Genomic DNA, 17,152 nt, shown 5'->3' with positions numbered 1-17,152 from the left:
CCCAATCTAACCTCTATCATATCATTGCTCACACAAATTTCTTTACCTTTCAGTTATGAATTTATTACCAAACCTTTTAGAACTGAACATTCTTATTCAGTACAGAAACAGCAAAGTCAAAAGATATGTTTAATGTTTAATAATTTCCTTCTAACAAATGGAAAGTAAATGTTATGAGTAGCATATTTTAGTATTACAGCTAACTTAGGAATTATTGGTTTATAGCATTTAGTATTTATTGTTGCTTAGGAAGACTATAAAATCCAAATGGTAAATCAAGTTCCTGATTGGAAAGCTGTTCTATTCACAAAAGTTGACTAATGTGACACTGACAGTAGTTCATTGTGAATTTTTCATATTAGGCAAGTCATATCATTATCAGTATATTACTTTAAAAAGGTAGGAGTGACATAAAATGAATGCAACTAAAATCTAAGGGCAAGTTCTCCCTAATTCTCCTTATCCTCCATCCCAGCTACCACTACTTCCAGGGTTCAGATATACATGAAATTTCAACCAAAAAGGGTTTGAAAAGATAGAGGCAACTTTTATAAGAAAAATAAAGTAAACTCAGAAGACAGGTAGGTGAAAGGAAACCCATTCCATTTTGATCCTCTGTGTAGCCTCAATTGAATCATTTCTTTCTATATACTACTCTTTCCTCATTTCTGAAGTAATAATTGCCATCTCATCATCTTGACAGTGTGATCTAAATTCTAGGAATTTCTCTCGGCCTCATTTTGCCATTCAAAAGTGATGGATTTGCATTAGACGTTTCTAAGTTTGCTTTAGCTTTCAAATGCTATGACTCCAATAGGTCAAAGGTTATTTTCATTAAAGCTTAAAGATATCTTATCCAGAAGACCCCTGACCAAGTACACCTATGTTATCCATAGACATTATGGATTTCTTTAGGTCCACAAGAAGACAGAACATGTGACTGACAAATTTTTATGGAAAGTCAGGAAGCAGAAAGGCCAGTACTACAGAGAACTATCTAGAGAGGAGAAAGCTATTGGGGGAGTTGGGGGGGGGGGGCAGGCCACAGGGCCAAGGTTAAGAATGCTTTCTTCATGGTAGATGTTCAACAGAGATGGTAAATTTTCTTGGAAAGTAGGTGTGGATATTGTCAGTGTAAGGAGAGAAGATACTCCAAAAGAGAAATCTGTGTGACATTAAAGACTACTTATCATGCTGAGTTATGTTGTCTCAAGATTTCATTGTCTGATGATAATTTCTATAAGTCCTCAAAAATGAAACTTGTAATCATGTATGAGAACTCTCATCATATGACCAAGTATATTATGAAGTTAAGGTTGCTATAAAAATACTCTTATAGTGAGGATTTGTTCTGGGCAAAATTATGGTGCAGAGAGAAAATATCATCATGACATTCTCATCTCCCCTCTGCCACATTTGTCTCCCCTCCAATTTTCACCCTTCCCTTGGTTTTCCTCCACCACCCCCACTTCTTTGTCCTGAATTCCTCAGGTATGGTGAGCTACCCTCTCAGCCTCTCAGCCATGGACTGAGCCTGGAAATACTGCACTTTCCTTTAGAACACCATCACAGTAGGATGAGCAATGGGCTTTGAAGTCAGGCATCATGAGTATGAGTCCTGGCCCCCTGTGAACAAGGGAAAATTACATACTTGCCAAGTGCTGACATCTAAAACTGCTGTGTAGTTTAGAAGTGATAATATATTTAAGACACCTATCACAGTCCCTGGATTACAGTGCATGCAAAGTGACTCTTTTCTCCTTGTTTCCAAAGTGAAGATTCACTCAGTATGATAGCAGCATGGTTTAAAATCATTTGATAAGCTAATTCCCAATGGATGTTAATAACTAGTGGGAGTTTGGGAAGAAACAAGAGGGTGATGTGAACAAGGGGAAGCAAAAGAAAGCAAGAAAGTATGCTACCATGAAGCGAACGATTAGTCTCTGAGATCAGGGGCTTAAAGAGAAGGATAGATTGAAGCCAAGGAAGGAAGGAAGGAAGGAAGGAAGGAAGGAAGGAAGGAAGAAAGAAAGAAAAGATCCCAGTGCACTCAAGGAAAGAGAAGTCCCCCCAACATCTTTCCTGCTTATTCTTCCAATATAACACACAGCTGGGCCTACCTTACTACATCCTGGTTGATACCAACTTTATCAACTTTTCCATTAAAGCCAAACTTGACTTAGTACAATCAATGATGGACTGTCTCTATGCCTAGTGTATCCCTTGTATAACTGTGTAATGGCTGAAATTGAGAAATTGGGGCAAAAGTATCAAGTGGCTCTAAGGATTGCCAAAGATCCAAGATTTGCATGATTACCATGCACACACAAAGGAACCTATACAGACGACTGCTTAGTACAGACAGTAACTCACCACAAGTGTTACATGTGGCCACAGTTGACCGGGACCTTAAATGAAGGATCTGGAAGATCTCTGGAGTTCCCATCATGTACCTTTCTAACCACAGGTACAACATTGAATGGATGCCGGATGATTATGGAGCCCCTTGGTTCTAATTCTGACACTCTAAAGATAAAGTTCCTCTGCCTTCCTTTACCAACTTTTTCGGTTTCCAGTAAAAATAGCAATATGCTATAGCATGAATTATTCTCCTTACCCATTTGTTCTGTTATGAGCTGAGTATGGTGAAACATACTCACTTTTTTATGTTGTTTTGGAATTGATATTTTGTATCATTTTGAATTTTGTTGCATCTTTTTATAAATCAGATGATTGCACACACACACACAAAAACATAGCTAGTGGGAGTTTAATGAGCTACTACTTCCTTAATCACTCAATGAAAGGAAATGCTTAGAGACCATACTTTAAAAACAGAAGAATGAAAACAGAATTTCTAGTGGGGTGGCAGGTAAGTAGAAAAGTTGGATTTTTACGTGTTCTGTTGCACAGGTAGATGTTTTCTAGAAAACTCTGCATGGTAACTCTTTTCCAAGTGTTTTCAAAAACCAATTTTGCACTGGCCATGAGAAACTTAAAAACTTTTCAGCTAAGAAATAAAGATCTCTGATCTGACAGAAACAAAAAGAAAGGGAAGCCAAAGAAAGTTGTTTCAGAAGCAATTCTAAGGCACTAAGATTTCTTGATAACTCAGAAAGATCTTGGTATTCTTATGTAGAAAGGAGACAGTATATGAGAAAACCTGTTACTTGTCTTTGTGGGAACTAATAAGTGAAACAGGCCCACAAAATAGCCTGATTATAGGGTACCAAGAATAAGACTTGATGACACTGGTGATGTTGTGACGCCTTCCTTGCTGTGAGTATATGATGATTCATAAGAGAAAAATTATATTTGTGGCAAGGAGAAGATAGAAAAGGTGAATCGTGACCCAAAGGAAGCTTCATTTATACCATATACTCATTTACATGAATGAAGTCATTCTTCTAAAAGTTTAAGTTAGTCATAATTAATCTGTGACTATAGGATCTTTCTGTAAGACTCCAGTGAAATGGGAGTTAGCATAAATATCCATGATATTCAAGCATATTTTTAAAACCCACAATTTTGGCCTAAATTACTCAGATAAGACACTGGCTGCTCAGCTCTTTCTGCTGAGGAAGTGCATTAACTACCACCACAGAGTAGAAGCTGACATTATTGCTGGAGTTTCTTAAAGCATTTCTGAACATCTGATTACTCATAGTCTACAACTTACAAATTATATAAACCTTTTGAGAATTGAGAGTCAATGCTTTCTTTTCATTATATTAGAAAGTAATAGCATTGTCTCTGAAAGAAATTAGAGGCCCATGGCTAATATTTACTGTGGACCATCTTACTCAGCAAATCCTCAGTAAATGGCAATTGTATGCATAGTCTACTCATCAGAGAAAACAGGAGTCCTGAAAGGGAATTATGACCCAACAGAGATCTCTGTTGATATGCCTTTTCCAGAGCAAAAGACTCAGTGATTTCTCTAAGACTAGAATCTGTGTTTTCTGACTTTCAGGCAGTGCTCTTGCCGTGTCCCACACTTCTACCCTAGGAAGCTGGGTTCAGTGTAAATATTTTGACATCCAGGTTAGATCTGCCACTTCCCAGCAATGTGATCATGGAAAAAAGGTTAAGCCTCTTTGACACTCTAATTTCCTCATCTGTGAAATGAAAATATTACAGGTACCTCATATGATAGCTGTGTGTGTGTGTGTGTGTGTGTGTGTGTGTGTGTGTGTGTGTCTCAATATTTCAATGGCTTTCAAGGACAAATATTTATTTCTTACTCTCCTCACTGAGCTGAGACTCTGTGTTATTCTGGAAGTTCACGGACAGGAGTTAAAAGGGCAACTGGACACCCATAAAGCCTCTTAAAACTTGAGCTCACTGAATGCTTTCATTTCCACCCATATTCTAATAACCAAAACAAGTCATGTAACCAAACCCAAAGTTAATAGGAGAGAATATGCCACCTATCAAGAAGAAGAAAATAGTTAGGAATGATAAACCAATTAGCGGAGAATATAAAATATCAAATAAAATCAGCGTGTCCAAAATAGTGATTCTGTCCCCTACTCCCTCTCTAAGTCTGGATTCTCAAGTTTACAGATTCACAAAATTGGTTGATTCATAAATTGGTTGGCTAATAATCATCCTCATACAAGCAGTATAAACAACAATACAGAATTTAGTCTGCAAATATAAATGATTTTCTTTTGGATACTTAAGTCACATATTTTCTATATCACATGTATTTTATCACATGTATTTTATGTTGTATTTTTTAATACAATTTGTCATTTTAAATGATTTCTAAGGCTTTAGGTGTGCTGTCCAATGATGATTCTGAATATATAAGTTTTAGTAAAAGTTTGAAAGCACAACCATCTCCAGTAAAGGCTTCTCAACTATATTAAGATGCACTTTAATAACAAAGTAAAAATCTCCAAAATAACAATTGTCATGACTTGCATGGGTACAGGAAAATATTATAATATCAACCTACATGAATAGATAATGCAGATTGAAATAATTTGAGGGGTAGTTTTGTAGTGGTCACAATTATAAAAAATCTCCAAAAAGCAACTGCAAAAGGAAAGGATATCTCACAAGAATATATTTATTACCACACAATACTAATTTTTACTACCAGCATCTTGTGTCAGAACCCCTAGGACTACCAGGGAAAATGAAGAAACTATGATTAAGAAATAAGCATTTCCACTATCATCCAAAATTTCCATTTGCATGAAGGTGACTCTGAATAAATTATATTCATCTTTGTTCAGAATTCTTGACTATATATCACAATGAAATATTAAGTTGTATACTCACAAAATGCCTAGTTAAGAAGAATATTCTCTCAGGTTGATTTCAGTGATGAATTTAGAGTTAGTGTCTCTCTGTGAGAGTCTATATTATATATGACAGCTTCATTTATAAAATTCTTCAGTATTAAAGTGACCCTGAAACAATAAAAGATGGACATGAAGTGCATAAAAAGGTCTGATTAGAATGCATTTATTTATGTCCCATTCATCAAAAGAGATTAGTTATTCTCTAGATTAGTGCTATGCCACCATTACTGCCCTGTATGGAAAAGACTTTCACAGTGGTTTTCCATTTTCATCTATCTTCTGAATTAAATTAAATTAATTTTTAGTGTACAACAGAAGAAAAAAATTCCCAGGGGAATCAGTTTCTTCCCGAGCACTGCTCTCCAAAACCACCCCTCAGATCCCAAGGCTTTATGTGTTCACTGTCCTTTGATATAAAGAGCACATTGATTTCAAGTAAAAAAACATTGTAGGGGAAAATCGTTAGGCAGGGTGCATTACATAATTTATTTAAAGAAACAGAATGTTTAGAGGAATTTATAGGAATAGGCTTAAGTGCAAGAAAACAGGCAACCAAAATATTTGTATCATTTTCAACAAGTCAATGTAAATCTCTTGCCCAGCCCTCCAAAATTTTTCTCACATGGTTTTTGACATTTAAACTTCTACACAAGAGAGCAATGTCTTTCAACCCATAGTTAGTGATAATGCTTAAAATGTATATAAACTTGAGAATTATAGCACATTACAGTCCCAACAAATATACAAGTAATTAAAACCAGCCTTTTCCTGAAAGCATGTTTTAACTGAGGAAAAGAGCAAGCAAGTTCTGGACACATTAGGTAAAGAAAAACAGGAAGAGAATCCATGCAATGGAGATAGAAGTCCAGAAAAAGCAAGCTTGGTGCATCAAACAAGCTTCACTTATTTCAAGATTTTCCCTAGAGTTGCAATGAGTGGGTGCCTTCCACTGCATGATCTAGCCTCTGATCATAGTGGTGTAGCCAGCTGCAATCCAAATCAAACTTAATACTATTTTGGTGGAAAGGGGATTTAAGTTGTGGGTATGAGTGTTACTGGAGCCATTACTAAAAAAAAAATAGTCTCCTCATTATATATACTAATCAAAAATGGGTAAATAGACTATTCAAGTATCAGCAAATGTCAAATGCAGAGCTTTCCTGAAAAAGAGACGATATAGAAAGGACATAACAACTTAATGCAAGGACTAAAGTAAGTCCACCAGTGATAGTGAGGCACATTTGGTTTCCATATAAGAAAGAATTTCCTAAAAATTAGAACTGCCAAAAATGAAGAACTCTGAAGTGATGAACTCCTTACTCAAATGTTCAGGTAAGGGTGATGTGAAAAGGTTACCTGATTAAGAGATGTGGAAGGAGTTTGTACCAAAAACTGAAACTAAACTTAATGCTAAATACCTTTAATTTCTGAGGCCACAAAGAGAGTTTATGAGACATTAGTATAATAACCCATAAAATAAAGGGTTTTTTGGAGAATGACTATAAAAATGAAAGAAATTAAATGTTACAAATGAATCTAGAGGCCAGAAAAGACATGAACAAAGGCAAGACAACACTGGCATTGGCAAGGAAGAGCAGGTAAACAGGACACATGGGAATAAGATATTAGGTAGGATTAAGAAGAGCTAGGATGAAAAAACTGATGCTACTTACCAGGGTGGAGTGCATGTGGAATAAAGACATAGGGATATGCAAATTAGGAGAATGAGAAATCAGCCTGAAATGGAGTTTCCCAAAATAGGTGCAGGGTTTAATATGTATTTCATGGGTTAAAAAAAAAGGAGTCCTATGGTCAAATATTAAATATGTTTGCAAATACTTAGTTAAATACCATTAAACAGTCTCATAGAGCCTTAACTATTCATCACAATTGTAAGTCTCCAAGAGAGGGAAATAATATGCAATGTCCCCATTAAATCAGTTTTTTATAGAAATCTTCAGGAACTATTACTTTTAAGAACATACAATAAGGGAAGCCTGGGTGGCTCAGTTGGTTAAGTGTCCAACCCTTGCTTTCAGCTCAGGTCATGATCTCACAGTTTGTAGGATTGAGCCCTGCATCAGGCTGTGCTGACAGCTCGGAGCCTGCAGCCTGCTTTGGATTCTGTCTCTCTCTCTTTCTGCCCCTCCCTTGCTCACACTTTGTGTCTCTCTCTCAAAAATAAATAAACATTAAAAAAAAATTTTTTTAAAGAAAGAATATACAATAAAAAATAAATATTGGATTTTGTATTAGAAATACTGGACTTAGTATCTGATCATGAGTGAAAACTTGGACTTAGAACACAGGCTTGTACTCAAAGCCTAGTCATAATGAACCGTGCTAAAAGACAGACTAGAAACAAGAATCTCAAGCCAATTTGGGGAGGAAGGACAGTTAAGTTAATCTCAAAAATTGTCCTAATGCTTTAAGTCCTGTTTAAGAGCCCTACCTTGTACCAGATTCTGTATTCTAAATTCCTGGCCATGAAAATAGAATTTGGATAGTTATTTCATAAGTAAAATAAGAAATATGAGATGGGAATATTTCAGAGAGCTTGGTCTCACTATTCAAAGAAAATAATCACTATAGCTACCGTGTATCAAATATGACCAATTGCCAGATAATTCAATCCTCACCACAATTCCCTTGTTATGGTGAGCAAATCAGAGATGAGACAAAATAGGGCCACCTGGGTGGCTCAGTCGGTTGAGTGTCCAACTCTTGATCTCATGGTTCATGAAGCTGGAGCCCCCACTGGGCTCTGTGTGGTCAGTGCAGAGTCTGCTTGGGATTCTCTCTCTCCTTTTCCCTCTGCCCCTCCCCTGCTCACTCACTCCTTGTTCTCTCTCTCTCTCTCAAAATAAATACACATTTAAAAAAAAAGAGATGAGACAAAATAAGTTACACTTCCAAGATCTCTTTGCTAGTAAGCTGTAGATTCAGGATTCAAGGTCTGCCTAACTCCAGAGCTTACACTCTTAAATGGTGGGTGGTGCTGCTATTTAGTGATTAAGGAACATTAAGAACCACTAATTCACAGTATGATAAGACAATAACAATTTTACATATGAATTTGTAACAAAATATATAGTGTATGACCAGACCTTGCTTAAAACCCGTCTCTTCCCATTATACTCAAAACCCATGACATGCATTAGAATGCTCTAGATTACAAGGACCTAAGTGATCTAGTCCCTGCCTGCCAGACCAATTTTATCACTTCTCTCTCTCTCTCTCTCTCTCTCTCTCTCTCTCTTTCTCTCTCTCTCTCACTCACTCATAGTGCTCCAGCCACAAAATTTCTGACATTCTCTACATCATGCTATGCTCCCCCTTGTCTTGGGATCTTTGCACTCGCCATTCTCAGTACCTAGAACAGTTTCCAACCACCACCCTCCCACCCCTTCACATCTTATCTCTCAAGTCTCAGCTTAAATGTCACTTTTTCAAAGAGTTTATCTTTTTCCACTGTGTCTACAATAGCTAACTCACCCCTCTCCTCTTGTACCAATCAGCCCAGCTATTATTATAGCAGTATATTGCTTTGATTATATTAACCACAAACTGTGGTCTTTATTTACTTGTTTATTTTCCTTCTGCTTCACCAAACTGTGATCTCCCTGAAGGCAGGAGATCTGTCTTGTTTACCCAGACTAGTTGAAGGCTTGGTTCCTAGTGACCACTCAATAAATAAAATAAATGCCCAATAGGTATTATGCATTGAGGTCTAAAGAACAGAAGAGAAATCTGGGATTATTTATATATTTGCGAGTAATGGGCTGAAAGATGGTATGTGAAGCTATGGATGTGGATGGGTTTATGCATGGAGAATGTGCAGAGCGATAAGAGGAAAGAGACTAAGTTAAAACCTTGACATAGTAACCATCATCCAAGATGGTCCACAATGATTCTTCCCATTTATCTGGCCCTTGGGTGGTTCCCTCCCAAAATGAATAGGACTGACCTGTGTGACTACCAAGATAATAATATATTGCTATCAAGTGCTGTAGAGTTTGAGTTGCAATTCTAGGTCATAAAAGACTCCTCCTTGCTCTCTCAGAGAGTCAAATGCCATGTCAAAAGGACATTGAAGTAGCCCTCTGGAGAAATCAGTATGGCCAGAAACTGACATCTCCTGATAGCCAGCACCAACTTGCAGCACCTTGAGTGAACCAGTAGAAGCAAACCTTCCAGCTGCAGTAGAACTTTCAGATGACTGCAGCCCTGGCTGACATCTTACCTACAATCTCATAAAAGACTCAAGCCAGAAATACTCAACTAAGCCACTCCTAAATTTCTGATCCATAGAAACTGAATGAAATAATAAATATTTGTTGTTGTTTTAAACATGAAGTTTTGGGATAGTTTGTAACCCAGCAATAGAAAACCAATACACTCAAGGACAACAATACATTCTTAATTAAGATTTGTCCAATAAGAATACTACAAACTCATCTTATGAATTTTATAAAACAGTATGCCATAGTTCATCTCTTCAGGCATTTTCTTAGAATACATTTTTCATCACACATATTCTGGCTTGCATTCTTAAATCAAAAACCAGACAGCCCATCTCTATCAAAGAGCTGGACATAAGAAGTACAATATATCAAGTAACAACCTTTTAATGAAAGGCATTTAATACTACAGAAACTGTTGTGGAAGTAGGAAAGTATCTTATGCAATTCCATGACCAAAATTTTACCTTTCAAAAATTGATTAGTGTGGGTTGCTTCTCAGAAAAAAGGAATAAGAACATTTGTTGGGTGTCTGCTAAGTGTCAGGCTCTGAACTATAAGCTTTAACATCTATTATCTCTTTTAAAAAACGCTATGAGGTCAGGGCCCCTGTGTGGGTCAGTTAGTTAATTATCTGCCTTTGGCTCAGATCATGATTTGGTGGCTTGTGAGTTCAAGCCCCACGTTGGGCTCTGTGCTGACAGCTCAGAGCCTGGAGCCTGTTTCAGATTCTCTGTCTCCCTCTCTTTCTACCCCTCCTCAGCTTGTGCACTGTCTCTCTTTGTCTCTCTCTCAAAAATAAACAAACACTGAAAAAAAAATTTTAATAAAAAACCCTATGAGGTCAATATTATGGGCCTCATTTTTGCTTGCCCATCAGAGCTTCCTCATCTCAGCATCTGGGTCCTTTTTTGCTTGTGGCTTTAAATTTATGTTGGATAATTGTCATCAATTGGAGAACATCCGGTACCTTCAACCCCTGTTTGGAATGAAATACTCTCTACAAAAACAAAACAAAACAAAACAAAACAAAAAAACAAAAACAAAAACAAAAACAAAAACAAAAACAAAATATATCTATATCTATATATATCTATATATATATATATATATATATATATATATATATATATATATATATATATTTCTGTGATGAAGGGAGGAGTCTTTTGGGGGGGCAATAAACATTTGGATTTTCAAATGGAGCAACTAAAGTTTTAGAATCACAAGTAGTATTATATTAGACCTGAAGAACCTGAGAGAACATTTATCTAAGCCCTCTCATATTGCAGATGAGGAAATGGGATTCATTAGCACAGAATAATCTGTCAAGTGGCCCATTGTGAATTAGTAGCTGAAGCAGAACTAGAAATAGCAACATTGCCTTGATTAAAATTGCAACGGTGCTTGGCATCTAGTAGATGCTCAGTAAATTAAATGAGGCTGTGATGCATCATCCTAGAACAATTACAGTTCCTCTAATATTTAGTGAGAACTGGGAGCTTCCCCCGAAAATCTGGTATGTTCACTTTCTTCCTTTGCAAGCCAGTAGCATCAAAGGTTGAGATTTAAAGTAGCACCTAGACTTTGCTGCACCAAAGAGAAGGGAACTGGGAATGCTGTCATTTTCTTAGACCATGTAAAAAGCCACCTCAAAATTTAGTAGCTCAAATCACTCATTTTGCTTACAAATTTGTAATTTGGGCAGGAATCAACACAAATAGCTAGTCGGTGTTCCATACAACATCATCAAAGGCAGCTTAGCTGAGGACTAGAAGATCCATTTTCAGGATGGTTCACTCATGGCTAGTAAGCTGGAACTAGCTATAATCTAGAAGTTCAGCTAGAGGTGTGTGCACTGGATGCTCCATCATGCTGCTGCACTGGCTACTTAGGATTCCTCATGGCATGGTGGCTGGCTTCCAAGAGCATGCATCCCAAGAGACAGGAAGTGGAAGCTGCCATATTCTTAAAGCCTGGGCCAAAGACCAGCACAGAGTGATTTTCACTACATTCTATTGGTCAAGCAATCACAGAGCCCTGATTCCAGAAAGACAATGAAGATGCCATTTCTCTCCCTTTTTTTTCAGTTTAAATTTATTTATTTTGAGAAACAGTGTGTGAGCAGAGGAAGGGAAGAGTGTGTGAGAGAGGAAGGGAATCCCAAGCAGGCTCCGCATTGTCAGCACAGAGCCCAATGCAGGGCTCAAACTCATGAACCACAAGATCATAACCTGAGCTGAAATCAAGAGGCAGACGCTTAACTGACTGAGCCACCCAGGCAACCTGAAGACGTCATGTCTTAATGAAGGTGTATCAGAAAATTGGTTGGCCATGTTTTAAAGCCATCAAAGAGACTATCCTTTTAGTGTAAATGTAAATATGATTCCATTTTGCTGATGTGACAAAGAATTGAGCATTATTGGAGATAAGTCATAGATATCAAAATTATAATCTTTTCAAAGGTATTAATCCCTTCACAATATAGTAATCAAAAAAGGATAATAACAAGCTCTCATGGGAAATTGAAAGCCTTATTTATAGTTATAAAGGCAGAGTATACTTATAATTTGTCTTAATAAATGCTTGTTAATAGTGAGTTATGTATATAATGTCCTAACAGGTGAAAAGTATAATTATTATGTGCTTAAATAATTTTGCACCATGAAGCCTTTTCAGGTTCCTGGACAACTGTCCATGCCTGAATTGAAGAAGCCTCCAATTAATTAATTTTGCTGAACATGCCAGTAAAATATCAAACCCTATTTTTGAAAATGCTAGTTTTATGGGTTTTTAATTTTTGCAAAAGAAGCAATACCTATTGGATACCATAGGATTTCAGAACTTCTTTGCAAATAAACCATGTTTTCACAGTACATGCTTAAGTCAATATATAACATATTCAGTCAGTTCTCCCAGTAACAGTCCTATTCAGGAATTAAATTGTATCCAAAGGAAGAGTTTTTCTAATAATATTTAGGAATAGAATTGAATTGTCTTTATCGCTGTACCAAACAAGAAATTTTCAAATGTAACTCAGGTAGTGTGAGTAAAGATCTTAAAACTAGTTCTGTTTGTGAGGAGGAGCTGGTCGGCACCTTATTTAGACCACAGGCACAGTAACCAATTGGGATTTTCCCACAGGGGTTCTAGGATTTAAATTAAATGACTTTCTATTAGACAACTGATACCACAAAAAGCAATAACTTCCTCAAGTCAGCCACTTATAGAAAGATTGGTTAAATAAGATGAGATTTGTCCTAGCTAAAAATGGGGCCTACAGCTGAGAGGTTGGTTTCTCAGGGACCAGGAGAGAGAAAGCTCTATTATCCAGTTAAGCATTCTTACTGCCAGAAAATGAAGTGAGTATAAAACAAGAGTCACAGCCAGCCAGCCAGTGGGCCTTATGTGTGTACGTGTATTTTACGCTCACAGTGACTTAAAAGGCAATATTAGTTTTAATATCATCTGCTTCATTCATTTATATTTGTTACACACACCTCCTTCAGAAATCTAAATATCTGGCTTAGAGAATTACCTGGATTAATATAAATTTATTATCAAGGATTTATAAAAGAGTATATTTGGTGTAAACCTTTTTTAAGCCAGCTGAAAGATGACACCCTATGCCCTAAATCAGAACCTATATGAAGCAGACTCCAAATGAATACAGTCATTAGAAGCATGGCCTCAACCATTCTGTAAGACAATAGTCTCCACGCTTGACCTTTCCTTAACGTACTAACACCTTCTCTGTTTTGTTTCTTGTCATCCTTTACTCACTATGGTTTAGGAGATGTTTGTGAAATGCTTGAGAGTGGCCCTGAAATAGAAAGCAAAAATTTAAAACCCAAAAATGACTATAGACTCCAAATTGTAAATACATATACAAAAAAGTTTGTATAAGCTTGGTAAGAGAAAAGAGGGAAGAGGAAGCATTCAGAAAGCAGATAACCACTCTAATAACAAGATGGAGCCCAATGATCTCAGTTACCCAGAAATTTTCAAAACAACTGGACTAGGCTTCAAACAGCCCTGCTATTAGATTATGATTATCTCCTCAGTACAATTTGCCAAAATAGAAAAACATGCTCATGGTTTGAGTCACTGATGTTATATAAAACATTTCCCTTCATTTGCTAATGTCAAAATATTCTGTCACTTATTAAAATATAAATTAAGAGCCAATTTTTTAGCATGCCCTCACCAAGATTTAGAGAATTACAGCAGTTGTAAAGGAATTGAGAAACATGCATTGACTGTAGATTTCTCCAAAATCCATCCATAAAACAGTGAAGGGTTCTCTTTTAATAAATTCCCCCTGAAAACCACATACTGTGCTCACTGAAGCAAGAAATAAAAAGAAATGATTGAGCAATATTAAAAGGTGGGAAGTCAGACCCTTTTCTCTATAGTATTTTAATGTTGAAATAAAAAGCACTGGGTAACCCTTGGCTCCTCCAGCTGAGACATCAGTGTGCAGCCCCTCATCGTGCTGCCAGGGCAAAGAGTCACTGGAGAATCCATTCTCTCTCCATATTAAGACAAATTTTAAAGGCAAAAATTCCAACTAGACTTTCCAATATCACATTTTCTGGTGTATTCTGCTTGTCTACTAAAAAGGTTAGAGAAGCCGATTTCGTTTCAGACTTGGACTAATATTACTACTGTCTCAATGCATTCAAATTGGATGGGAGAGGGTTATTTTCAACAAAATGTTATTTTGCTACAATCCAATGATACTCATATATTTTAAGAGTCTAGGTTGGACTTTGAAATTAAAAAATGGTATTACAAAATAATAGATTATCTGTAATTGCTTGACTTACAGAAATATTTCCACAAATCCCCCCTCACTAGGCATATTAAACGTCCCCACCTTTTCAGTGTAAAGTATATAAGATGTTTACAAATAAGCCCTTGACCATCACCCATTGTATGTATTAAGCATATCCAGTATCCACAATAAGGAGAATATTCCCTTATACTTTGTGTTAAAAATTCTTCTAATGGAAAAATTATTTTCCTGCCTCTTTCTGCCTCCATCACCACCACTAGTGGGTCAAGAAAGAGGACCTATGGTCAACTGCATCCCCTAAATTTTATAAATTTTATGTTTAGGGGATTTATACAACTTGATAGCAACAGATATATACATGCTCAATATATCTAGCACTAACATATTCTTTTTGTTCACCTCATCTACACTTTGTTTCTATATAAAGCAAATTATTCCCCCCACCCCCACCCCAAGCATAATTAAAAACTCTCACCTATGGAGACTTCCACAAGATGGCAGCATAGGAAGATCCTGAATTCAGTTCCTTTCTATAGACATACCAAATTGCATTACATATCATTACATATGGATCATTTCCTCCAGAAAAAAGACCTGAAAACTAGATGAACTTCCCTCCACAATAAAGGATTTCTTAAAAACACATCAAGACATGTAGGAGAGGCAGAAACATGATTTCACCAAAACCCTGTCCCTGGCATGTTGACACAACAGGGAGGGATCTCATTAGTCTGGCACTTCTGGAAAAGCAAGGGATTGGTGCCCCACATCAGTCACCTAACCCCTAAGATCTGCACCAGAGAAATGACCCCCTAAAACACCTGGCTTAGAAAGCCAATGTGGTGGACTTCCAGGTGATCCAGCATGCTACAGGAAACTGAGATTCCCCTTTTAAAGGTCTCATGTACGGTCTCACTTGTCCAGAGACCCAGCTAAAAAAACAGCATTCAAAAGTGCCTAGACCATATGTGAAGGTAATTTATTTGCTAATCTACAAACATCTACCGAAGGAGCCTGGGACAGGTGAAACTCTCCCCAGAGACAGAGGCAATGGCAGATGCCATTTTCTTACTTCCACCCACCTTGCTAGCACAGATGGGTAAGCTTAAATACAGCACCTTTCTGTCCCCTTGCTAAGACAAACAGGGTGAGCAGTCATGGCACAGTCCCATTGCCTTGATGAAGCCAGATACTACAGGCCATTACAGCACTTCCTCACTCCCTGTATGGGGTTGGCAAGTAGGCATTCTCCTGCTCCTAAAACTGGCACACACACACACAGACAACGCACTGTCCTGCTGCATTTCTTTTTTTTTTTTTTTAATTTTTTTAACGTTTATTTATTTTTGAGACAGAGAGAGACAGAACATGAACAGGGGAGGGCCAGAGAGAGAGGGAGACACAGAATCGGAAGCAGGCTCCAGGCTCTGAGCCATCAACCCAGAGCCCGACACGGGGCTCGAACTCACGGACCGCGAGATCGTGACCTGAGCTGAAGTCGGACGCTTAACCAACCGAGCCACCCAGGCGCCCCTGCTGCATTCCTAACACCCACCATGAGTGCAGCCAAAACTTTCCCACTGCCTTTCTAAAACTAGTCAGTGTGCCTCTCCCCCAACACTGTCCAGCTGCCTTGCTAAAGTCAGCAGGTATACACAATCCATACAGGGGATGCCCCTTGATCATCTGGTGTCCAAGGAGGCTGGCATTCCTTGGGAGTAACAATCAGAAAAACAGTTCTTCACAGGTCACCACCCCAAGGACACTGCACAGAAAGTAGACTGAAATATAACCCCAGTCTTTCTGTGAAAAAGGCTGGAGTTTCTTAGCCTGGAGTTTCAGCGTAAAGGAAAGAGTTCAGATTTCCCACATGTCTAGAGGCTAAGGAGGTGTTCCCAGGAACATAAGCAGGGAGACCTCACCCTTGCACACTCCCTTGGCCTCACTACAAGATAACAAGATCTCATAGAAAGGAGTTTATACACTTATCTGGTGTCCTGAGTTTCACAACCACAGCCCAGGAGTCACCTCCAGACCTCCAGGTCTAGAGGCCAACAAGGATTAGGATTATGGCCCTACAGGAGTGTTTATATTTAAATACTTTAAAAGCTGCTGCCAGGGGCACCTGAGTGGCTCAGTCAGTTAAGCATCTGACTTCGGCTCAGGTCAGGATCTCACAGTTTGTGAGTTTGAGCCCCGCATCAGGCTCTGTGCTGACAGCTCAGATTCTGTGTCTTCCTCTTTCTCCTGCCCCTCCTCTGCTCATGCTCTGTCTCTCTCTCTCTGGAAAAGAAATAAACATTTAAAAAAAAAAGCTGCTGCCTGAGGGTCTGGCTCTAATCAGCCTGAAACTAGGTGCTAAATGAGATTCCTCCCCTTGGATCACTGACAAGTCTTGGCACATATTAAGAACATGAACATATCAAGAATAAATCAGCAAATATAGACAATCAAAAAGATTTGACTGAGCAAGGGCAAGGTTGAATAAAAAGGATCATCACCTATACAAGTCCACTACTTCAAGAATGAGAGCAATAGCTAGGTATTTGCCTAATGCACAGAAACACACACAGAGTTAAACAAGATGAGGAAACAGGGAAATATGTTCCAAATAGAAAAACAAAACAAATTCTCAGGAAAAGACCTTAATGATACAGAGATGAATAATCAACCTTATAAATAATTCAAAGTAATTATCATAAAGATGCTCAATGAACTCAGGAGAAGAATGGGTGAACACAGTAAGAACTTCAACAAAGAGACAGAAAACATAAGTACCAAACAGAAGTCACAGAGCT

General features: G+C 37.7%; 1 pseudogene; it reads left to right on the top strand.

Moving 5' to 3' along the window:
- Window positions 1–1,896: 1,896 nt before the first annotated feature.
- On the top strand, window positions 1,897–2,516 carry LOC109253291 (rRNA-processing protein FCF1 homolog; annotated as a pseudogene).
- Window positions 2,517–17,152: the final 14,636 nt, after the last annotated feature.

This window comes from Panthera pardus, unplaced genomic scaffold (assembly GCF_024362965.1).
Source record: "Panthera pardus isolate Hobbes unplaced genomic scaffold, ASM2436296v1 HiC_scaffold_24, whole genome shotgun sequence".
Classification (NCBI taxonomy): domain Eukaryota; kingdom Metazoa; phylum Chordata; class Mammalia; order Carnivora; family Felidae; genus Panthera; species Panthera pardus.
This window is presented reverse-complemented; position numbering and strand designations above follow the sequence as displayed.